This window comes from Coloeus monedula (genome assembly GCF_965178545.1).
Source record: "Coloeus monedula genome assembly, chromosome: 14".
Taxonomy (NCBI): Eukaryota; Metazoa; Chordata; class Aves; order Passeriformes; family Corvidae; genus Coloeus; species Coloeus monedula.
The window spans coordinates 2050646-2076730 of NC_138794.1; positions in this window are offsets into that span (position 1 = coordinate 2050646).

Below are 26085 nucleotides of genomic sequence, written 5' to 3' on the forward strand. Positions count from 1 at the left end.
TTCCAGACACCATTGCCATCCATTCAAGTGAAGCAATATGATTTAGAGATGATGCTGCACCTTCTCAGTACATCATCTCATTTGGAGCAGGTCCTTGAGGTTACAGTGCTGTTGATGTGGCATTTTCACCGACATCTAATCTAATAGAAAGATCCATCCTACCATGTTTTTTTTTATTGAAGCTGCAGCTGGTGCATGCACAGAGTGTCACATTCATGGTAGAGACTCATGGATCTGAAAGACTGCTTGAAATTAAAATTCGCTTGTATATCTCTCCAGGGCCATGAGGAAAAAAAAAAAAGTAAAAAAAAAAAAAAAAAAAAAAGTAAAATGGGATGATTAAAAAGAAATAAATAAAAGCTGATCCATTCAGCAGCAAAATTTTATGTTGACCTTAAGTCTGTGAAATGTGGCATCAGTTTTACTTTGGTATAAGAGAGGTCAGAGCCAGGTCCCAGTACATAATAGTGACAGATTCATTTATGGAAGTTAAAGTTGGGTCTCTGCTAAAATTGTCACGGGATAAGACTGAATAAGGAAGAACCTGGGGATGTCTTTTTTGATAGGATGTCAAAGTCTAAATTCTTCATCATTGACTCTGATACCAGAATTGGAGAGGAACAAGAAACTCCTTTTTCTTGTCTACCATATATCCCGAGGCAGGAGCGTTCTAGTCCATTGTCTGCAATAAGGAGAAATCAGACTCTGCACATAGTTAACTTGATGATGTTTTGATTGTCTAAAGGAAATAGCTTGTTTTGGAAACAGCCTCCAAGAGGCTATTAGCATTTTTAATTACATAGATTCTGTTTAATGCCACCCTATTTCCACTTCCCATTCTTCTCATCCTCTTTATTCCCTCGTGTGGAAATAGCATCTTCTTCCGCTCAGATGCCTTGTTTGCGCATTGTTAACTCTACTACTACTGCCCAGAATTAGTCTCTGTCCTTTGGTTTTCTGCCAGTTTTGTTACAAAAATACAAGTCTGTGCAGTGCTTTCATCAAAATGATCTCAAAATGCAGCCATGGACGTAGAGGTGCACTTAATTTCACTTTCCTTCCCATTGTCATCCACTGTCCAGCTAATGTGCTCTCTCGGGAATGAAAATAAAACTCCTGGTTCACTTGTTTTATTCTAAATATTTGGGCGTGCAGTTTGTCATGGTTCTCCACTTTCTAACTCTGTGTAGGCTGCCGTTAATTTCCTGTCATTGTGATACCTCATTAGAATTCATTTTTTCAAGCATTGCCATGATGTTGGAAACCAGAGAACAAGGAAGAGTCATTCAGCCGATATGGTTGATAAACCTGCATTATTGGTGTCACTGACAACTTACTGAATCAATATAAGAAAAAGGGTGAAAGATTAGGGGGAAAAAATGGCATGGGCTTCATGTGCTCAGCTTTCTTTGTGTCAGTGGGTATCTCTGAGATGTTTGCTGTTGTGTAGATAGGTTGTAAAGAGGGATATACCAAATGCTGCTGTAATGGGTAGGAAGGGAGTCAGAATCCCAAGGGCACATGTAGCAGTTCTGGGAATGGAGCAGGCAGCTGTGTGGTTGTGAACACGTCACACGAGAGCAGAATATCCCTTCTCCATTTTCTCTTCAGTCACATTCCCTTCCAGCAGATCAGTGGTGCGTTTACTTGCAGTGCATCTGAAAGAAGCACATAGTTCCTGGGTGCTGAGTAGAGCTTTATCTGTTCCACTGTTGTTATCCTGTCTCTGTTGGGATAAATCCTTAGTTGCGTTAGTCAGTCATTGGACATGAAAAGAGTCGGCTCTTGCCGCTGTGTTAAGATCCCAGCATGATGACAGGCATTTTAGGGAAGGTGGATAATAAAACACCTGAAAACAGATCCTAGTGGTTAGATATCAAAAGAAAGACAACATGTAAACCAGTGATGTTCAGACTGTACTGGGACGCAGGTTTTTAGAAGCCTCTAGGCATTTGGAAACTGTTGACATCCTTGGGAATTATTAGTCCAAATACCCAAATTCTTAATTCCATACTGAAGTTCTCTCAACATTGGGGAGGGGATATTTTTCTCAGGATAATTTTTTTTCTTTTTGTGGGATGTTCCTATTCTCAAAGTTTTCTACAAAAGTGCCTGTGCTTTCAGTTCACCAGACTGAAGCTGTGAGAAGGTAAATTCAACTGGGTAAATAGGCAGATGCAACTGAAACTGCTTTTCCTGTGACAGCCCTGTCAGATTTCCCTTTCCAGCTATTGCACAGAAGTACACCCCAGTGCACCACGAGCTTGTGTGTTAATAACAGTCAAAGGAGAAGCCTTTGGTAGTGCCATAACTGGAAACAGATGTTAACTGCAGACAGACACTGAAGAAAATGAACAAGAAGAACTGCTCTGCAAGCTGATAATTTGAAGGCTTAGTTTGCTATAGGCATTCATCTGTGCATTGGTGGTGATCATCGGTTCTGGTCCAATGTTTTACTCAGTTCCTGATAATGCAAGGCGAATACATCAGCATCTGAAAGTGCTTCCAAGCAGTCCTCCAGATGTGGGAATAAATTACTGTTCAAATGGCCTGTTTTGATGCTGTGCAAAGCACCTCAAGCCATATGACATTTCATGAAGATTATTCATCCCAAGCTTGGTCATGGAGGCAGTGAGTAAAGAAAAAAAAAGAGGCAATTCTGTGAAATACTGAGGATAATGGAATTAGATACCTGTAGTCACATCTAAAAGAAAACATGCAAATGAATGCCAGCCTTCAGGAGTCTATTGTTTACAGTGTGTGCCTTATATTTAAAAGGTTCATTTAGATGCAGTAATGGGCCTGTTTTCTGGGTCTGTCTCAAGATGGCAGAGTAAGAGTAATTACTCACATCAAGAAAAAAAATGCTATGCAAAAGATTTCTAGAAGAATAATAGAAACAGCAGTTTGCCAGGATAAAAACAAACTTGTTCATCTGTATCTAATAAGATTGGTTTAAAATGATACTGTTTCAAATTATAAAGAACTCAAGTGAATATGTGCATACATCTGTTTTCTTTAAGGGGAAATTTGTGATTTAAAATATTCAAAATGCATTCCAAATCTGGATCCCAGGAGTCACTGGCACAACTTACAAAGCATTAGGAAATGGGCAAAACTTGGAAGGCTTTCAGTTTGGTTTCAGTTCAGATAAGCCTGCAAAATTCTGGAGGCCTGCAGTTGCTGTTAAAAAGTTTGCATTTGGGAAAGCCCTGATGCAGCAAAATACCATATTCAGCAAAATATTTCAAATTAAGCACGATTTTATTTGTTTTGCCAAAAAGAAATAGGCTTAATCAGGTGCTTCAGAGTTTTTCTCCACAAATGCCCAGGTTGCTATGTAATGCAATCTGAATCTGCAATCTCAGTTTCCCCTCATCCATATCAGGAAAGAAATGTAGATACACAAAATACATTAATTTTGTTTGGGTTTTTGTGGGCTTTTAATGAAAAATAAATTGCATTCTGGGTTGCATTTTGAAAGCATCTTGTACAATGATGATGCTCTATTGTTGTAAGGGACCTCTCAGATATCTTTGGATTGAAGAATCTGGGCCAGTGTTTCCGTTTAGTATGGCTCTTATTTCTGTTGAAGTATTAATCAATCTCCTCTCAAATCTGCCTTCTTCATGATGCAGTTTTAGTGTAATGAGTCAGGCTGCTGCTGGGATATGCTCTGTTCTTTGTTGTTGCTCTCAGTCTTTTTAAAGAAATCCTGTGGTAACAGTGGTTCTAATATACTTGACAAGGTGATAAAATTGTGCCCCTAGGTATCCTGCATTTATAAACTCAGGAATAAAGCTGCCAGTCACATCACTGGGATTTCTTTTTTTGGCTGTAACTAAGAGGTGAATTTTCCCCTTTTCCTATGTTTTTATTGTTCGGTATTTCTATTTAACCTTGAGACTTCAGCTTGCTCTTTCAGATCTTGCTCTCTTTTCTTTTACCCTCTGATCAATGTTTTCGAGACGAAGTCATCCAACGTTTGTGTCGCAACAATTATGTCTTCTCACTTGTCATCTCTGTTTAAAAATGTTGCTGCATCTGAATGAAATTTAGCTCAATAAGCAAATAATTTCTTAAGCCTTCAAAGTGGCTTAGTTACTGACTTAGAGAGCACAAAGTATTTCCAGCATTTGTGCCACCATAGTTTTTAAGAAACTTGACAATCAGAGAGATACCTCTCTCTTGAGGAGTCAATGCATTTTTGTTTTAAAGTAAATATGTATTCATCGTCCCTTCTTTAATAGTACATCTTTTTTAAAAATTGTTTACTGAGCATCATTTCCTATGGTTTTCTTTCTGAGACTAAAAAATGGCTATTACTGTAACATATTTATTAAAATGTTTAAGTATTTAACACATTCTTCATCAGCATAATAACTACCATTTTAATTCATGTGCATCATTAGCAGAAAAATACTTCATTCTACTGGAAAATGCTATACACCCACAGGAACTATGTCTACTTAATTACTAAAGAATAAGCTCCACCTGGATGATCTGTCTTCCCAGTTCATTTTAAAATAAGTCTCCAGATAATCTATGAAACAGTCTCCTTAAACACACTAAGGTTTCTATGGTTATTAGTAGTAATTGTGTTGCAAAACCAGGGGAATTTTATTTAGCGTGGTGGAGGAAGCAATGTCATTATTAGTTGATTAGTGTGAACAATCTTTGACAATATGTAGTACCAGCTATGGTTTCAACCACTGACACCTCATTATTCTGATTGCAGTTTGATTTGCAGTGTTAAGAGGCAACAGGAAAAAAGCAATCATCCAAATCTACCTCTATCAGCTGAGAACAATGGAGGGAGTGTGTGTGCTTCACGGTATTCTAGAAATTTCCTTCCCACAAGAAAATAAAACCCGTTAATTGACAAATGACTGACACTGTTTACTAATTAGCAGGCATGCTGCCACGTTTCTAACACACCCTATTGTGTGTGTGCTCTGCTGTGTCAGGATTTGGTAACGAGATTACAAGTGCGTTATTGTACATGTTTTATTCTCCTGAAGCAGACAGTTTTTAGAGCAAAGGTGGCCGGTCTCAAGGGGTTATAAATCACTGATTCTTTGATTTGGATGTAACATTAAATTAAATATAAAATCCTTTGGGCCAAACTCCTCAGTGCACATGGGAGCGTGGGTGGCACGGCCCTGTCAGCAGCAGCCCTGCGCAGGCTCTCGGGGAGCGGACGGGCCCCAGGGCCCAGCGGGACACGGACGGTCTGTGGGGCCCTGGGCACACCGAAGGCACTGCAGCTCGCTGCTGTTCCCACTGGCCATGGTCAGGAGCGAGTGGCAGCTTATCGTCTCTATTAGCAGGACGAGATAAAAAGGGAAGTGTCTCGCAGAGGGAAGGGGCCCGGCCTTTGGCCGCCGGCTCCTGCAGCAGGATCAGCGGCAGTGCCGGCGGCACGCACGGGCGGGTCATGCAAACGCTGTGCTTGTGGCTTCTTGGCTATTTGGGACAAGGCTTTGATCCTGTGGCATTTATGTGTTTGATGTAGTCATGCTGTGTGGCACCACTATATTTCACGGTGGCATTTGAAAAAAAAGTAAGCAGGTTTACATTGGATGCTTGTATGTGTACTTATGTGTCAGCCCGCAGGGCAGGAAGATCTATATTTTTCTTGGGTCATTACAGTCAATGCTTCTCACATTAGCTTTCCCCTTAGAAGTCCCCTGGGCTGTAGGGGATGTAAACAGACCTGTTTAGAGCTCAATGCTCTAAAAGCTGTTCTGAGGTTTTATTTTAACCCAGGAGGACATTTTTGCAAAATGAAAATTCTCAAAAGTCATGCTAATTTGGATACTAATTTAGTGATTAATAAATGCCTCCATTGCTTGTCTTTCCCTCTTCAAAGAGCACTGATTTAAATGCTGTTTAATACTTGTTTAATGTGTTTGCCATCATTGAAACAAGTAATTAGAGCACGTGGTACAATCAGTAGCCAAGCAATAGACTCTTTATTAGTAATCTTGGGGGAAAAGGGGAATGAGGACATGGTGCTTGTATTACTGTCTGTACTAATTTGGATTTGGGAAAATCAGCATCTGTTCAACCTATATGTATTGGCAGGAGCTAAAACTGAGCTCAGAAACAGAGTGGTAGCCTAGCATTAGAGATTCTGCTTCTTTGACTTTCAGTAAGGACAAGGAGACTGTTAAAAGACGTGATGTTAAAATGACAAAGCACGCCTCTCAGCTTTGAAAACTGTTTACTGGGGTAAATTCCCCTCTCTGTGGTGTAGCAGGATTGTCAAGGTACTCCATTAAATTAAACAGACTCCCTCTGTCATGAGCTGCCAAAAAAAGAAAGAGCATCTTTTGGACACATCTCTAAATCAGATAGACCTAAGGCCCTGTTTTCACCGGTGTCTCCTGGATTCATAAAATACCTGTAGGCTGGGGCTGCACTTTCATGTAGATAACAAATGCAAATTTTCAAATGGATCTAGTTCTCACACTGGAATTGGACTGTTGGTACTAATAGCTACAAATAGTAGCTATTCTTTCTCTGAATCCTATTGATTAGAAGGTACTGAGATAATGAAAGATATTGAAGGATATACAGTGTGATTCAGCCAGTGCTATCCTGATTCACCGAGTCTTAGCCAACACTGGAAAATGGATGCTTATTAGTTTGACCACTGATAAAATAAGTTGCCCAAGGAGTTACCTTTAGAATTTAAAGAAAAAATGGGAAGAACTGTGTTGTTTAATTTGCTTCATATGATGCAGAAGACCACCAAAGCTGTTGCAAGCAGCTGCCTGCCAACGGGCCTGTGTTGTGTGCTGAGCGGCCGGGGTTTCCCTGACAGCAGCAGGCACTCTGTCACATCTGATGTCAAGCCAGGCTAGATCCTGGCTGAAAACTGCTGATGTCTTTGCATATCTATTGTTCTTATAGGACTGTAATGGGCAAAGGAGAAGGACAGGGGCTTAAATATCTGTTCCTGGTGGTCAGTGACTTAGTGCAGAAGCATGGAGAGTCTTCTCTCCCCTCAGCCCCTACCTCCACTCTGGACTATTTTCTCCAGCTTCAGGGTGGTTAGATGATCTTTCTGTCAATGGGACACTGTGTGGCTACTTTATTAATAACTAGTTTGAGCTCTACTGAGAAACTTTGCACAATAATCTCGTAACTATTTGGACTTCCTTTATGTTGTGAAGAGTACTTAGGAGTACCATTTCTGTCTAACTGACAGTGACATTTTGCCCATATCAAATGTTCCCTGCTTCTTTTATTTATGATTATGAATTCTGTTTTAGAAGATATCCCAGTCTGGGCATTTCTACAGGGTTACTGCACTTCTCAGGCAGTAGAGTGCTCTGGTTTCCAAATTCTCACTGCATAATGACACCTGAAGAGCAGAGGAATCAGTCATTCACTACTGCCTGGTGTAGCTCATTGCTTAAGTACAGCGTATGGATTTAAAACAATGTAGAAACCGAAACCTCAGTGTGGCTGGATCCAAACACATAATGCAGTGTACTGGTTGAAATTGATTCAGTGCACTCAGATGATAGCCCTTGAAAGGCAGCAGAAAGAGGCTCGCATCAATCTGAAGGCAGAAGGCAAGGAAATGTGGCCGTGTCTGCACTCATGCTCTGCTGAGGGGAGCACAGACACACAGTGAGGTCTGGGTGACCCTCCCGGGACAGCCAGGAGCCCATGGAGTGCTGCAGAGCCCCAGGCACTCAACTCTGGAGGGTGAGAGTCTTGTAACAATCCTGGTTCTTTTTATTACATTTGAAAAATAGAAGTAGAGGTTTCTTTTCTTTTCTTTTGTGTCAAATGACATTGAAACCACTTGGGGTCACATATCCCTTTTTAAAAAATATTTTTCCTTTGTCTGTGCAGCTTTACTAACATTTTTGGGTTTTTACAATATCGTGGGCTCTAGGGACTCTGGGATTTTTCCAATGCATACTGCTAGCTGCTGCACGACAAGAGAGGTTTTCAGAAAGGGTTTGCTTTGGCAGCTCAGGCCTGCAGAGTGACTTGAAGTCATTAAGCTCATTGCAACTGGGGACTCTAGCACCTGGAGCAGTACAGTGACTACATTTAAAGAGAAAGGAAAAAACCAAACACCACCACACAGCCCTCCCCACACACACCAGAAAAGAAAAAAAAAAAGGAAAATAAAAAGAAAATAAACCACCAAACACCTAAAAACAAAGTGCTCAGTCAAATTTCAGGTGAACCTGAGTTAATTTATTGGTTTGGGTGGACCTGGAAGCTTAGCAAAGTCTTTGGTTTGGGTTGAAACTAAGCCAAACTTCAGGTTTTACTGTGCAGTAACTCTGGCAGTCAGAAAAAGTACACGGGGAGACAAACCTCCCCTTGTGAGGCCACACAGACCTGTCCCTAAAAAGCTGTATTTGGCTAAAGGCAAGAGCATGGCTTGCTGTAATTCCTGCTTTTCCCCAGCCCGTTTCTGTGGCTGAAGCATTTGGGCCTGTAGGAGCTTTGCTCTCTGCCCCTCAGCACGGCCTCTGCCGGCAGCCAGAGTTCTTCCCAGGAAGTGGCCACACTAGCCCTGGCCCAGGCTATTCCCACCCGGGAAGTACTTCCAGTGCTTCTGCTACTGTCAGCACCAGTGGGGAAACTGTAAGGGAATGTCACAGACCAACATCCCATTCATCCTTAGGTAGCCCCAGTCAGGGTCCAGGGAGCACCCAGTGACTGAACCCCTGGGAGGCTGAGCAGGACTCAGGATGGACGTAGAGCTGGGCTGACTTGGAGCGTGAGTCAGATTTCATTGCTGGTGAGGTCACTTTTGTGGCTTTAATATGTATTTTTCAGACTTTTTGTTCTGTACGTATTTTATTACTAGAGCAGAAGTCTGAGCATGTAGTTGTATTTTTTGCCGGATCTGGGCATGCATTCCCAGAATCCTGGTAATTGAGGCAACATGGATTTTGGAATGCAGAACATCAGAACTACCAAACATGCCCTGGAACAGAGAATCACTCTGGTATTGTTACATGTACTATTGAGCTTTTTTTTTTTTATAGATTGCTTTTTTTGTTGAGCTATATAGTGCTTAATCAAACTCAGGGCAAAAGGTGAAGCATTGATCACACATCACTGATCATGTCATCTGCTGGTGTTTCCTGAAATTTCATTTCTGCATGCTAATAAAGCCCACTTGGAATTAGCATGCTCAAGAGGACATTAAATAGGTTCAGCACACTCATGTTTGGCAAGAATAACAAAATGTCTTACTGTCAGGAAAGCCCACGCTGTGGAGCAGGAGTCAGAGGCTGCCACGTTTGCTATTCTGTATGTGTAATAAGTAGCTGGTTAGGTATGTTACAACTGAAATGTGAAATGCCAGCTTTTATTAGTGAAAGAGATAGTGCAGGAGGAGGGATGAAGAGTGGCTGGTTGGGTGTCTCCAGAGTGGCTGCTGTGGGTGCTGCTCCTCAGAACAGGAATCCAACTGAGGGATGTGCACTGACTGCAGAGTTTGTAATTTGGAGAGGGAGGGGGAAATGCAGATTAAAACCTTGTAATAAAGAGAGGGGGGGAAGAACATGAAAAGAGTTCTTAAGTTAGAAATAAAGGATATAATTCACAGCCCATTGAAATCAGTGGGCATTATCTCATCTCAGTGGGCACTGGATTAGACCTCACAAGGGTTGAAGCAACATAGTGTTAGTCAAGCAAATTTCCATTAGTAGCAGGGTACGAGAGCTGCAGTGTTCAAAATGAGAGTGTTTTAGAGTGAGCCAAAGCACAGCCACTGCCACGTGATCTTGGTCAGAGTCTCCTTCAGTTCATCTCAGCTGGCTCAGAGTTCATAACAAACCATGACAGTTCTGACAGGACCTGCATGGACAGAGCATGGAGGTGGTCCTACCCAACTGTTTCTTGGAACTGGGAATGTCCAAAAGGATTCTTAGTCTTTAAAACTGCAAATTATTAGAAAACCAAAGTGATACGTGGCAACAGGGAAATGCTTTCAGCAGAGAAAACTCAGGTATGCCTGGTGAGAGATTCAATGAAAGGCTTGCAAGCAAAGCTTACCCTGAGCCTGCTCTGTCCTTGCCAAGGACAAAAGAGTGAGCCCTCTCCTCCAGATTTGTTTTTTGCCTCTGAACTCCCATTTGGTGTCTGGATTGCAAAAATCCTAACATCTCTTTGGAGAGACCTTTGTAGGCCTTTGGATTCCTCAGGAAGTTTCGGAGTATCAGTGACTTTTTCTGGGGCTGTGTCCAGCAGTCCTGTCAGAGTCTCCTAGGAGCAGTCTTAGTCTTTCTCATGCTCAAGTTTCTTGTATACTGGTTCTTTTCCTTTCACAGCCTAGCTTGCCCTGTGCTCCAGAAGGATCTCCGAAGACATGTATTCCTCCTAATTGCTCTTCAGTAAGGTTTACTGTCATCCCCTCTTCCAGGCAGCTTCTCCTGACCCAGACTACAGCAGGGAGCAATGAGTAGTTTGGGCTTTTTCTCCCAACCAACCTTTTTAGCAGAATTTGCTTTGCACAGTGACTAAGGCCCTTGTGCACTGACCACAGGTAAGCCTCAGAGTGGGCTGTCCAGCAGATGCAGGTGTGAAGTCTGCGTTGGGTGACACACTGGACGTGTGACAGGCAGGGGAGGAGCGGAACGCTGTGTTCCTGTGCGCTCCTTGGCAGGACACACCTTATCAGCACAGGCATGTGTGTAGAGGCCTTTGCCAGTAGAACACAGGATGTGCTTGTCCTGTATTACAGATTACCTCGGTGTCGTGATGGAAGCATAGAGCCATTCCCAGTTCAGTGGTGATCCCCTGTGGTGGTTTTGTTTCTTGTTGCAGGTGCCAGTTGATCCCCCACCCAGCTGTGTCATTACTGGGTGTCATCTGCATGCGAGTGTCTTGCCACAGGTGGTAGATATTGTTCATCCTAATGTCTTTCAAATGTTGAAGCTACAGAAATGGAATATCTGTGAGAAATGATCTGTGGTGAAATTTCATTTGTTACAAGCAAGCTTGTTTCCTTCTCTGCTCTGGGCAAGTTTGTGACGGCTGCCATGTGTCTTTAATGCACACTGTGTGTACAAGCATCTATGCAGCACTGGTGCTGACCAGCAGAACACTGCTACGAGCAATGAGAAAATGCAATTTCTCTTAGCTCTGTTAAGTAGTGTCTATGCCAGATCTGCCTGCAAGAGTCACCTGTAGCCAGGTGCCATGTCAGAGAAATGTGTGCCCCACCGTGTACCACTGCCCTTGGAGCACGCAGAGCAGTCTTACATTTACCTCTCACTTTTCTCATTTGAAAAGCAGTGTTTTTGCAGTTGGTACAGAGATAACAAAATACAATTGCTTGCTGCTCTCAGGTCAGCATTCTTGGAAGAACTGCTGTGATGAGTCAGCAATCGGAGGACAGATAACATCCTTGGATCAGAGACCAGGCCAGGCCATGGAGTAATACAGTAATCCTAATTGCAATCTGTGCCGCTTTCTGATGAGTTACAAAGTTGTCTGCTCCTGAATATCATTATATAGAGCATGTAGGACTCACAGCTAAGGTATTAAGCATGGTATGCATGTACAGCTGGTGCTGAAAGTGCAATTTGCTTATGTGAACTTCTAGATTTGCTTCCAGATCAGATAAAAGCAAATGAGCAATGACCTTTTGAGGATGTAGGGAGGGAGAAATGAGTCTCACCAGGCTGCATCACTTTCTAAGAGAAAAGAAATAATGATCTTGAGCTGAAATAAATTATTTTTACAACTATCCTGGACTAAGTATGCAGAGGGAGTGCACTGAGTTGGAGCTCCAGCGCTGCCAGTGCTCTGACAGCTAGTATGACTAAATGAGATCAGCTCCCACCTAACAGAACATCAGAAGGGGTTCAGGGATTGCTTAAGATAAAATGAATGCAAAGAAATGAAGTACAGGAGCTTTCTTCTTCTGAGGTATGGTAGGCACAGAAATCCCATTATTTTCTAATAGCATTTTACACCTCTCCTCACCACTTTGAAACTCATTTGAACTGTTCATATAGTTCAAAAAATGCCCTTTTTGGTTGTCTTGGATGGGACATCCGTCTGATTTACTTTGCTGCATGCAAGTTATTCGAAAGAATCAGGACAGATGGCTCTTGGTATTTTCAGCAGATATTTCCTTTCTTCTCTGTACCTGTTGCTATATTTCTTTTGAAGGAAATAGTTAAAAAAAAAAAGTAGAAGGTTTCTGGTTTAAAAGTCTGAGAAAATCCACAGGTTTCTCTGTCTTTAATCATTTGGTGTGCTCATAAATCTTTCACTGAAAAATAGGGAGAAATTAATATTGTTTCACAGATGGGTTCAAGCATGCGTTAAGTATTCAAGAGCTTTCAGATGAGATCTAACACATCTAAATGCAATTTTATCCATGTCTTTCTGGTCTGCACTGAACAGCACATTGCCCTGCTCTTCATATGGCCTTGTAGTTGAATTAGCAACCACAGGACAAATCCATATGAAAAGGTGAAATGATTAGATCCTATTCAAGTAACGTGATTTGCATTTCGGTAAGTTTCACAGGTTGCCTCATATATAGAAACTTTCAGTTGTGTTTCTTCATGTATTTTTAGTCCTTGCAAATCCTTTGGTTACAGCTCAGATTTCTCTTTAAGTAGCAAAACGAGTGCAGTCATTCTGGTTGCCTGCATAGACTCCTTTCTTGGAGGACATGTCCTTGTCCTGTAACTCTTCTCCGCTTGCCAGGCCTAGACAGGGTGGCTCTGCTGAAAAGCTGTCACTACAGATTGTCCTTGATTTCAGCAGAGGGATGATTTTTTGCCCCCTTTGCCATTTCCATAATGGGATTACAAAGATGCTCAGAATTGCAGTGTTCCAGGAGGCCAGATAGCTGGACTAGTGTCAGGGCCCTCCACAGGTATGCTGTGAGCTTTGTTTTAGTAATTGCCATAGTATTTTTAATTAGGATAGAGCACCATATCCCTGTGAAACATCTTGAGGGTGTAATGGGTTTCAGCTGATATCTGGTGGTATTGTTACTCAAATCCTTCCAGACTGGGAAGGAAAATTTGCAGAGGATTGTGGTATCTCTAGTTTTATTTAGCTAGAACATCTCTGTGCAAGAAACTAATTATTTGAGTTATTTAACAGGAGTTACTTAACACCATTTCTTTTAATTTTCCTTTTGGCAAGGAAAATTGTAAGCAGTCCACAGACCAAACTATAGGGGCTGCTGATGTTGCTGAACTATTTTGACCTCACTTAATTGGGTGTGGGTGAGAACAGAAATGTGTGGAGACAGCACGTCCAGTGTTTGGTTTGTTCTGCTGCTTCTTTTAGGTTTCTTTAACTGTTTTGCAAAGGAAAGGTCGTTTATGACAAAAAGTCTTTAGTTGTCAAACAAAAGACTTGGCATAGGAACTGATGAACTGTATGCTTCTCTGAGATGGCCAGGTCCCCCCAGGAATGAAGGTGTAAGTCAGCCTTCTTCCCTGGAGTTACATCAGCACATCAGCTGAGAACAGCCTGTCACTTCAGCATTCTGCGTGGGACAAACCCTTTTCCCTTTGCTCCCTCACTGCAGCACAGCTCAAGGCCCCCATTGGGACATTGCCCTTTACTTTCAGTAATGCTGCCTTGAAGTGCAGAACCTCTTTTCAAGGCTGTCCTAAACCCCGAGTGCTATAGTACTGCCTGCTTTGGGGACACGGTGCAGAAATCACGTGTTTTATATTACATGAGTACTGTCACAGAGACAAGGGACATGGCTGACTTAGAGATGTGAGGTGACCTATTTGTTCAACTGAGCTTTTGTGGGAAAGCAGCCACTGTCGTTCATGTCTGACATACTTGGACTGTCTAGGTCTAGCCTGTGCTAGAGAGGTCAGCATCAACTACAGGATAAAAGGATGGCATGCTTAGGACAGAAAACTGTAGAACACCTACAGGACGCAACAACAGGGCCCAGTGGCTGAGCTCACTAGAACTCTTATCCTCATCTAGAAGAACAGGGCACCATTTCCTGTCTATCTGAAAGCAATGGAAAGGCACCCCTCATCCCACAGCACACACATGTGCTACATTTCACACCAGGGGATGAGTTACCTCAGCAAAATGAAACACGTAAGCATTGTGAGTTCCATGCCAGCAGCCTTCCAGAAGTGCCTCCTTGCTATCTGTAGTCATTGCACTTGGTCTGAACGTGGCAGAGCTGCCAAAAGCCTCAGAGGAACTTTATCAGCATTCTACCGGTGTTGTCTCAGGATTTCAGTGTGATCTGATTTTATTAAAGCAGAGCCCCCTGCATTTGTTTCCCTAAATGTTTTACTATCCAAAGTAATAAACACAGATGGATTTTCTGGACTCTCTTGTAAAGAACAGAAAAAACACCCTGTATAATAAAAGTTTACCTTTTAAATGCAGAAACTGTAAAATGGCTCTACTTCCCAAGTATTATTTAACGGAAACGAAGAGAGCGTAAGAGGAGCTATATTGGAAAAGCAATAACAGCCAAGTTACTCTACATGACATCTAATTCTGTACCAATTGATTTACCTGTTACTGATATCTATGGTATTTATATACCGTGTCCCCAAAAATGAAACATTTGGTATGGCAGGCTGCTTCTCCTTGCTGAACACTGGTGTGGTTAGAGTCTCTTGCTCTTGTGTGATTACCTTGCTAATAGCATAGTCTAAGATGAATTTTTTACCCGTAATCTGGGAGTACCTGTAAAAATTAGGGTCACCTGCTTAGCTGGCTAATGAACTTGGAAGCACATGGCAGTAGCTTTGTGGAAAAGCTGTGATAAATCTTGTATTGTTTGAGGGGACTGTGTTTCAATCTGTGCGTGCATTTCAAGCAGGGACCTCAAAAGCACTTTCTCTTGGCCTTGCTCTCCCTGGAGTTGCTGGAAGCTGTTAGGCCACTACTGAAAACAACTGCTAAACATCTCTCACCCTTCCCCTGTAAATGGCACTTAGGGAACTGCCATGGCTGAGTGGAGTTTTGGTCAATGGGGAAAATATGATTCAGGTCCTTTAGAACAGACAAGTCATTGCTGTGCAACAGCTTTCCAGCAGGTTTTGGTCTCATTCTGGTATCCAATGGACAAAGAGAGCATGCTAAGTTCTGCCAGACTGGTTCTGCTCTCGGCAAAGAAGCAGAAGTTGAAAAAGAGTGAATGAGCATGAAGCTTAAATCTCTCTGTGCTGGGTTATCGGGAAGGTGAAGCTAAGGCACATTACTAGGCAGCAGGAGGGCAGCCTGGCTTACTGACCATTCTGCTTTGCAAATAAACAGGGACATCTGCTTACCACACTGTCCCACTGATACCCCTCACATGCACCAGGGTCACTCGCTGTCTAAGTGTAAGAAATTTTATTGCTTTCGTTGTTCTCTCCATATTCCCATCTGTGTTACAAGAGTATTCAAAGTCATTTCTCCTACAAGTTGAAGTTGCACACCCACAGCAGAGGCAGATGCAGTTCAGGTTTAAGTGCCCAGTGTGTGCAGCCAGGGAACTTTGACCACAGCACTATTGTGCACAGCCCATTCCCTTCACACGACTGTCCATCTCAGAAACTTACTGTTTGCCAATCCAAACTTAAGGCTGCAGTAACGTGGGCTTCATTACAAAAGCACAGGTAGATTTTAGCACTGCCTACACCTTTCAGCAGCTGGCACTCACTGACAGATTACAGGCTGTTGTGTTTAGGTGTGTAGATGCTGTGCAATGTTTCAGAGCTTACTAAGGATTATTTTTTTCGGCTCAGGAGAGCAAATAGCTTACATTGGCTCGTTCTATCAAATCCAAGCTGACACAGTCACTCCATAAGGAACATCCACATTTCCTATATATTTATGACCAAATGTTTCAGCCACCACAGCCAGAAAATGTAAAATAATTCACTTAAAAAGCAACAAAACTGGAAGGTGTTCCAGCTCTGTGCTGGCTGAAGTTACTGGAGATAATGTATGGACATGCACAGCTAGCAGTGCTGCTGTTCTAACAAAGGGAAAAGAAAGGGCCTTTAAATAGCCTGCAATACTTGGATAAGCTAAAAAGCTGAAAAACAGCAAACAAACAAACCAACCCAAACAAATTTTTTTAGACAAACAGTGGATTTAAAATATCAGAGTGAAACATGTCACTGGTCCTGTGCAGAGGCCAAGCTTTGATGCAAGGGACACAAAGCAGCTTTCAGGGTGGCACTCAAATTTTCTCATGCAGAATTTTTTCCTTATCTGGTGTAAAAATTGCAGACCTTGGCTGCTGTCCCTCTACATCTGGACATCCTTCATTTCCTTGCAGGCACCAGGCACACCTCACCATGCCTTTACACACATCTTTCCCACTCAGTGCTGCACTGAATTCCTGTCTCTGTATCTTCATTAGGTATGTTGGCAAATATCAATAATGTACAGGTTTTTTTAAAAAAACAGACCTACCCAAAGCTGATCTGAAAAATATTAAATCATTCTGATTGTCTCTAATTAGGCTGTGTTTTCTAACAGAATAGCTATTTTAATACACTACTTAGTGTGGGTTCAGTTGTATTAGCATAAGTCGAATCTTTACCCTACAGGAATAAGCAACACTTCTATTATTTTTTTTTTTAATATACTAATAGAGGGAGATACATAGCTCTGACTGTGTCTGGATGTATTGAGGCAGCCCAGGAGGTGTGTATGTGTAAGGCTGAGATCCACAAAGTCAACTAAATAGCAAAGATTTCAATAGGAGCGCAACGTATAAATGCTGTGGTATCATCAGAATCAGCTGTAAATGCTTCTGATCTTGTGCAGCACCTGAGAAGTTGTGAAAATCACCACCAGGAGAAACAACTGAGGTTGTGATGGTTTCAAAAATTGTTACAAAGACATTTTATGTATCCTTTTGCTATCAACAGCACACATGCTTTGTGCTCTGCAGCATGTGATCAAATGCTTCAGTTAATTACTCACTAATTATGACACTGTTGAATGGCTACACTGTGGCAACCATATAATTATGGAGCATAAAGTACTGAGCAGTTGCAAGGCTGAGCATATTGACTGATTACAATAAATCCCCCGCTTATTGTTGATATTTTTCACCTGCTTAGCAATTGTAATGTTTGCCTATCATACCCTCACACTCAGACCAGTATATGAAGTGTTAGCAGCAGAAGTTAATTAAAGTGGAAGGCAGGAAAGCTGTACTGAAATGGCAGTGTATGATGACAAGTGTGTGTTGAAACACAAAACCTGGAAATGGCCCTTCACAGCTGGCAGGGCACAGCATTTCTCTCACACCCATTGTGCAACTCCCTCACGGAAAGAGGGAGAAGCAGAAAAGAGGTCACTGATGTTTTAAAAATACTGTGTGTGCTTCCAGGCTTCCAACATCACCGCGGGGAGAAGCCATTGAAAGGGCTGCTGGAAGTGTTGCCAGCTAATGAGCCCTGCAGGGACTCCCCTGGCACGCCGGGGCTGGCTGGATCTCCACGTGCCCCCGCAATACCAGCGGGTTCCCCAGCTCGGCCCGGTGGGGAGCAGATGATGCACAGCTGGCTTAGGTTATACTTCCCAAACAGACTCTTACATCATAGGAGATGTCAAGTAACCATCTTCGGGCAGTTGCCTGGGCTGCTTTATGCTTTCTGGTACAAAGTATAACTAAAGATCTTCATCTGCCCTTTTTATGTTTAAGGGAAGACACAAACACACACAAAAATCCAGCCCTGGGACAAAATACTTCTTGTGCTTTCCACAAATCATTTTTTCTGTCCCTGCAAAATACATTGATGTTCAGGATCTGGGGAAGTGTGTACTAAGCTGTCCCTGCCATTCATATCTTGCACTGTAGCCAAGAACAAGATACAAAGCTGTTCAGCAAAAGATGCTAATTCATTAAAACTCAATGAAAGCCTTGCTTGCTCATGCTGCTACAAGTAGTTCTTGCTGTGTTCTCAGAACAGAATGGCAAAGCAGGAAGTGTCTGATCAAAGAGTTTTCCACTTCATATTTGGGAAAGTGAGTCACTCCACACTGCTGTGGTTCTCGTTCCCTCCCAGTGCCGCCTGCCGTACAAATGTGCACTCAGAGGAGGGCTCAGTGATTGTCATCTGCAGAGCGTTGAAGTGCTACAGAGACAACTTTCCACTTCCAAGTGAGGGGGAAGTTCTTTCCACAAAGACAAACCTTTCTTAAAACATGCTGCTGGTTCCTTCCCTGTGAATAGAGGCTGACTCTTGGAGCAGCCTTGCCTTTCTCTAGATCTAAGTGCTCTGAAAGTTGACAAGAATCCTAAAGGATCTGTGTGAGCTATTAGCATGAAAGGACTCACAATACACTTTGGAGCTTCTGTATTTATTGTTAGAGTTCATTATCAAAAAGAAGAAACTTTTAGCAAAATGCGGTAAATTAATGCCATATGGAAAGCTGCAACAATTGCTGAGTCTAGATTTGGAGTACTCTAGAAGATAATTGCTGGTGTAATTACACACAGCTCCAGACAGTGGTGTATCTGACACATGGTCATCTTTATGCCCATACTAAAATGTCAATAACATCCTGTATAGAATGTCACCCTGTTCTCCTCCCCAGATCCTCTCAGCATTGTTACAGCTGATAATGCATCTGCAGTCTGCACATTTTTCCCAGAGTGTTTGTTTTGGAAATGTTCCATTCCTCAGCTATCATATAAACTTCAGCTTAAGTGATAGCCTGGACCTGGAAGAGTTTCAGGACACAACAAGGGAGGGCATTTACTGATTTTCAATGCCTGTTGAGAATGATAGACTGGTAAGCTCTTCGGTGGGTGATATATGTAAAGTGTGTGGCTGTTTGCCAGTATATTCAGTGTATATAAAAAAGCAAGTTACTAAAAAGGGGACTTCAGAGAGACAGCAAGACTCTTTACACTTTTTCCTGCCATAGTCCTGGTCTCTCCCTTTTTATTATTTCTGAATTCAGTTAAGTCCATTGTATTGTTGTAACTGAGCCTAATTGTAGCCAATCTGTCATTAATTCTCTGAGGTATTTGTGCATCTTTGAGCTTTTTTACTCATTCAAGGCAGTATTTCCTTTGAAATTTCAAAATATTTTGTCCCTAGGATAATTTTATTGCATTCCTTTCTTTGGCATCCACAGGGTCTCAGAGGAAGGATTGGCTCTGTTCTCTTCAGCATGTCTCTTAGGGAAATATGAGTCATGGCTTCTAAAACTCCTTTTGTTTCATGAAGATGTTACTTTTAGAATATTGTCAAGATGAGCCCAGGTTACCAGCTGAGAACAAGAAAGGATGAACAGGTCTCCCTTTACCATTCTTGTGCTTTCAGATTTTGAGCATTTTAGAAAGGCTAATATGAATCTTGCTTCTCCTCCTTCCAAACTCTTTTTGATCCTTGGAAGCTCTTGCAAACACAAGTTCTCAGACAATTTCTCTAGTTTTGGGAGCAGGGATTTGTAGACAAAACAAAACAAAAAAAGCTTTGATTTTGCAGAATAAGGTGCAGGGAGATGTGTTTCAGATCATGGGACACAGTGGAAACTGCAGCATTGCAACCCTGCACAGAACCATGTGGAGTGCTGGAGATAGTGACTCCATTGAATATGAGGTCAAGTCACACTTTGAAAACACCACAAAATAGTATTGGATCAGTCCAGCACTGCTGCCACAAATAGGAGCTTTGTGGTTTATTCCTGTAACATGCAGAAGCAATAAGAACAGTAGACCAAAACACTGCTTCTGGTTCCCCTTCCATGAAATGTGAGTATCAGTCAAGTGTTGGTATGAGTTGCGAAAAGTTCTGTAGTCTGAACTTTTACTAATTGTAGAATTCAGAGAAGATGACTGTTTTTGTCAAGGAGCCAGAGGCGTATGTGATGTAAATCTGCGGTTCCATTGATTTCAAGAGAACCAAACAGGCTCATGCTACCTCAAGAAATCTGATGGGAAATGATCAACAAATGATACTAATCATTTTAACCCCTAAAAAGCCATATCAGCATGCAAAACTCTCAGTGAAACCTATTCAAACCATGAGCACGTAGCTTTGAGGGAATGGCTGAGGCTACCAGTGCAAATTAAATCGCTAAGTGTTAGGAAGGGGGTGGGTAGGTCTGCTGTGGGTGCTGCAAATTCACCAGGGCCCTGCTCTTCACTCAGGTCCCTTTTGCACTGAAGGTGCCGTTCTGGGGAACAAGGGCTAGACTGAGGAATGTGGTTCTTTTCAGGTCAAGAGAGGACTGATTTTCTTCATAAAGACTTTTTCCTTTCACTGTGCCAAGGATCATTTGCTAATTTAAAAGAACATTTCCCTCTTTGAAAAGGAACAAACAGCAGCTGTGTTCATCTCTGTCAAGAAGTGTGGTGGTGTGCAGGGGTACCAGGTGACAAACAGGCAGCCTGTGCCTGAGCACCCCCATTTTTGAAAGCACTTGTGGAGCTGAGCCTGTGTCGGGAGCTGCAGAGAGCAAATGTTTGTTGCACATGCTCCGTTAGTCCCATTATCAGCTTCGTGATGAGCAAGAGAAAAGGAGCTGCTTTGTGACAGAGCTGCTAACACTAACTCACAGTGTCATTGCTGAAGGAAATTTAATCTCGTGTTTGCAATTTATTACAGACTTGTCCATGAATCATGTTTCCCTGCACAGACACTGCTCGGTGCCGAGCGCGGCCGTGGGCGCTGGGCCGGGCCCGCGGGCACAGCGAGCGCCGGCAGCGGCTGTGCCGCGCTCAGGGCTGGGCCGGCCGGGCCCTCCGCCGGCCGGAGCCCTGCCGAGCCGGCCGATAATGCTGCAGAGAAGCACGGCTCCCCGGCTCTGTACCAAACATGAGTTAACTCACAGCCTGTCCCCAGGCACTGCTCTCTGGGACAGGGACCGGCACCGGGCAGGGGCCCAGAGTCACGGGCAGAGGTGGCTCGGGCAGGGCAGGGCAGGGCAGGTGGAAGTGCTGGCGAGGAAAGCAGCTCTGGATCTCCCTTACTGCAGGCAGCAGCAAGAGGGGAGGTTTGTCCCAGCCCTCACGGACACAGCAGCACCGGCACAGGGACGCCTCTCTCCAGACGTGGCTGTGGCTACCAGGGAACTTGCCCAGGCGAAGCAGGTCTGGTGTGGAAATTCAAAGCCAGCTTCACCTGCTGGGAGCTGTGTGCAGCAAGGACTCCAGCCTGGAGGGTCTTACCAGCTTTTGGAAGTGGCTGACTGAGGGGTGTAATGTTACAGCAGCATGGGTTTTCTTTTATTTGAGCAATGAACAAAATTTCTGAGGCCTAAAAATAAAACTGGGGGCGAGTAATTTTTTTAAAGGTCACCTTTTTTTTTTTTTTTTTTTTTTTTTTTTTTTTTTTTTTTCAAAGAACACCTTTTCAACTTTCTTTTTTGGTGAAACAGCTTTTATGATAACACAAACCTCTGTTAACAAAAGAATAAGTAAACTATCTGAGTTAGCAAAAATAAATATTCTTTTTCTACTTCAAACAAAATGTTGGGGTTTTTTTTAATTTACCTGGAGTCTTGAATTTTTTCATAGGAAAAATGGCATAAAATGAAATCTCAGCTTGTTCTGAGCTTATCACACTTCCTCGGCTTTTCCTTTCTCTTATCTTTGTTTTTTGTTCACGTGCTTTCCTCTTTAGTGACTCTTTCCTTAAATTCACTCCATGTTTGTATTAGGTTTTTGCCTGGAGTTGGCACAGGGCAAGCAGAGCTGGTTCTCTGACCTGCATAGAGACTTTTGATGCCACGGGTATTCTTTAATGAGACTTATGTCTGCCCGGTGACCCATCTGTGCTCTGACTGAGCTGCTACAACAGGGCCTTAGGGCAACAATGAAATAGGCATAGGATGCTAATCCACATCTTCTGCCACTTTTCACTGTGTGTATTGCAGATAGAATCAAAAACCAGCTCTTTTCTACCCTGAAATTAAGATAAAATAGCTATCCTGCTGTTGTATGGTTCTGGTTTTGTGTTTCCCTTTATTACAAAGCAGAATGGGAGATATACTTCCCTTTAAACCTGTTCTCAGTTTGACACTCTTAAAATACTGTTTACTAACTTAGGATAAAAGCTGTGGATTTGGTTCTTTCAGGAAGATCTAAATTAGTAATGACCAAAAGATACACTAGAGAAATTGCTGTCATCCTCTGCAGTTTTCCTTTTGTTCTTTAAATTTGCAAAATTATTTTTCAAATTTCTGCTAGTGAAAACAATATCAAACTGGTTGAGACACAACTGTGTGAAGAGCAGAGCCTCTTACAATAGGAAAGGGGGGTAAAACATAATAGATGACTGGGCTGCCTTCTTTCATTTTTTGACCTTTAATTGAAAGATTGAAGATAAGTAGTTCCTGGGAGAAGGCAAAAGGCTGATTCACTTACCCTGTAGCTTTGAGTGAAAAAGCTTCCTGGAAGCCTTACTATATATTATGAATCATCCTCTTGTCATTCCAAGAAGTTCATAGACAAGTGAAATGTTAGAAATGGATTGGAAGTGGAGTGATGGGCAGTGAGGCCTAAGTGAGAGGTTAAAGGTCCCCAGATAATACATTCAGGCATCCCTCAGGACATTTTTGTAAAACTGATGTTTCTGACCTCAGGAATCCTTGTCTCAATGTATTAGGATTCACTGCTCTCTTAGAATAATGTCATTTTGAAAAGTTCACTTGTTTTATATGAAGTTTTAAAAATGAAGACTGAGTTTTCTTTCAAGGAAACCAGATGGAGTCATCACTGCTTTATGCTTATGGGACTGTAGAGCATGTGGGGTTGACTGACTGCCACTTCAAACCCTGTAACATAAATGAGATCAGATATAAAACAGATTTGATCACAGTAAGCACAAAGGAATCAATTATTAAATCCTCGAGGGTGGCACAGTGTACTATAGGTGGATGAGAATAAGCTTTTGCATTTCAGGAGACAGAAGAGGGGTAAGAAGAGTAGGAAATCCTCTGCTTGGGATGGGAATCAAGTGTTTCACAGTATGGCAAGAATTCAATTGACCTTGAAAGTATGTGAGCCCCTTATTCTTTTTCAGAACCACGTCCTCTCAGGATGTTTATTAGGACACCTAATCCTCACTGTTGACGTAAGAGTTTGTTACACATTCTTTCTAAAATGTAACTTTTAAGATATGTTTTTAATCGAGGCGATAACTCAGTGACCTTTTCTTAAGCTAACTACCAAAAAATCGTGTGCCACAGAACCAGTGTTCCACTATTCAGTCCTTTTCTGGCCTCATACGAGTACCAATTGAGGAATGCTGCATTTTTGGTAGCTGTTCACTTTTAACCAGAGGTGATGGGATGAACACACCTTTTGCTCTGCTGGAATCTCTTCCATCGTACATGCTGGGCCAATGTACAGTGCTCCCAGATCTCTACAGGGACACTCACCCCAGCCTTTGTACTCTGCAAAGAGACACGAGGAAGAACTGCACTGGCAAAAATACCCAGATGTTTTAATGCCTTTCTTAAAGGCTTGGTGCTTAGGCTGCCATAATGGTACAGCTTCACTGACATGTTCCCCATTCACATGGGAGCTGAACAGGCTGTGAGATGTTTCTTAGTTTGACTGAGTGTCCTGGTTTCAGCTGGCATAGAGTTCATTTTCTTCTCAGTAGCTGGTGCAGTGCTGTGTTTGGGGTGCAGCACGAGCACAGTGTTGGTAACATGGTGATGTTTGGCTGCTGCTGAGCAGTGCTTGCTCTGAGCCCAGGATGTTCTGGTGTCTCATTGCCCATGCAGGCTGTGCAATGAATGGGGAGGGAGCACAGCCAGGACAGCTGACCCAAACTGGCCAAGGGGATGTTCCATGCTGGGAATATAAACTGGGAGGAGCTGGCCAGGGGCAGCTGATGGCTGCTTGGGGATGGGGTGGACATTAGTCAAGGGGTGGAGAGCAACTATTGTCCATCACTTGTTTTTCTTGGGGTTTATTTCCCTCTCTCTGTCTTGTTCATTACAGTTGTTATTATTGTTGTTGTTAGTATTATTTATTAGTATTATTAGGATTATTGTATTTTATTTTGTTTCGATTATTAAGCTGTTCTTACCTCAACCCATGGGTTCTTTTTTTAGCTCCTCTGATTCTCTTCCCCCCCCCCCCCCCACCCCACTGCAGGGGAGAGCCAGAGAGTGGCTCTGTGGTGTTTAGTTGCCATGTGGGGCTAAACCACAACCCTGAGCAGCAGGATTTAAAATTACTGCAGCTTGGATTTGAAATAAACACTTCACTGGGGTGAATACGGTACTGAAGAGTGAATGCTTCCATGCCTTTTTCTGCTGATATTGTTTAGCTGGAGACAGCTTTCTGCAAGACTGGATTACCAGGGCAAGAGTGCATTGATTTACATTCTGAAGGTTATCTTTCTAGTGGGAAAAGGCACAACAGTGTGTGTGTCTGTTTTTATAACTGTTGATTTTGAGGAAAAATATATGCTAAAATAAAACAAGGGTTGAGGAGAACAGTACTGTGTGGATTTCTAAATAGTGAACTTTAATACTGGAGGAGCGAGGGTTTTGTATTCTGGTTGACTTTTCATTGCTCCTGCTCACATGCTGGCATGCATCACAATAATGTATTTTCACCCTTGCATCTTGCTTTAGCTGTTGACTCATTGACTTGTTGACAGAAGACAGACAGCTGAACGAATCCCAGGAGGGGGTGACCAGATTTTTGATCACTAATGGTGCAGTACCTCAGACCCCTCTATGAGGAATGCCATTTGATTTGATTTATATAGTGAAGAGTTAATATTGTATTATCTAAAGTGCTTTTTAGGATTGATTTATATACTCCTACTTTTACATTAATTGGAAAGTATCTATTGTTATCTCTCTAAAGGTCAGCTTCTCCTCTGCTTACTCACATGAGTAATGTAATTGATGGCAGTGCATCTGCTCAGGAGAATAAGGAGATCCTGATTTGATGCTGGGTTGAATGGGAATAGCTCCAGTAAGACTGAATGTAGATGTTGAACGATATAACTATAGAGAAATACTTCTTATCTCTTGCATATCTCAGCATAGTTTTCTTTCTTATTTTGTCTGGCTAGAATACCATTAAGAGTAAATTTGAGCTCTTTTACAAGTAGTTCTCAAGTTTGCTCATAAGGAGATAATCCTGGACAGGCTCAAATCCTTCACCAAATGTTCTGTTCTGGTTATCATCTGCTTGGAGCAGGGCTGCACAAGCAGTTGCTTGGGGGTTATTTCAGCTCCTTTCTGTGCCAGTTGTACCATTCCTCCTTTACTGTGCCAGTTGTACCATCACAGTAAAGTAACTCGGAGATGGCATTTCTACATCACCCAGCATTATTCATGTTGTGTTGTTCAATAGAGAAGGAAAATTAAGATGGGAGTTTTACGAGTCCATATATAAAGAAGGATGCAAAAGGATTGCTCATTGAACTAGGTCTTTCCCTGGACCCATACTTCTGAAAATCACTGCTATAATTCTGCCTCCCTGTCATTCTTCTGAAGTGAGTGATGACCATATGCTTCTTTTAGTTCAATTATTTTTGACAGTGTTTATTTCTGACACATTAACCAATGCTTTTAGTCACAATTATCTCAAAGGACTTGGAATTAACATTTTAATAAGATAAAATCTGCTTCCATTCATAACTTTTGGCTTTTAAATTATAACACACGCAATACTTTAGTGCTGAATCATTTGAGGGATTCTACAAAATGTAGAGATAATTGAATTGAGGATTTAAACTTGGATTATTGAAAGGAGGATTAAATTCAATCTGTGAACAGCTTGAAATGTTTTATGTTAATACAATCACAAAAATTCTGTCAGATTTAGAGCGTAGAGCCCACAGTTCATTCAGAAGGAAGAAATAGATACTTTTTCCTCTAGGTTTGAAATATATTTAAACTGTAAAGGGGAAAAAGGAGACTATTCACAAATATGAAACTACACAAAAACAAATTTTAGGGGTTTAGGAAATCTTGTACCCATCGACAGAGTTTCTTCAATTGTAGAAGAATAAGGCTGAAAAGTACCTCGATACATCTTTTAGTTCATCTTCTTGCTCCAAAGCAGGATGTGCAGGATACTTCTGCCAGTCCTGGTAGATGTTTATCTAGCTAACTTCATGCTCTGGATTTCCAAAA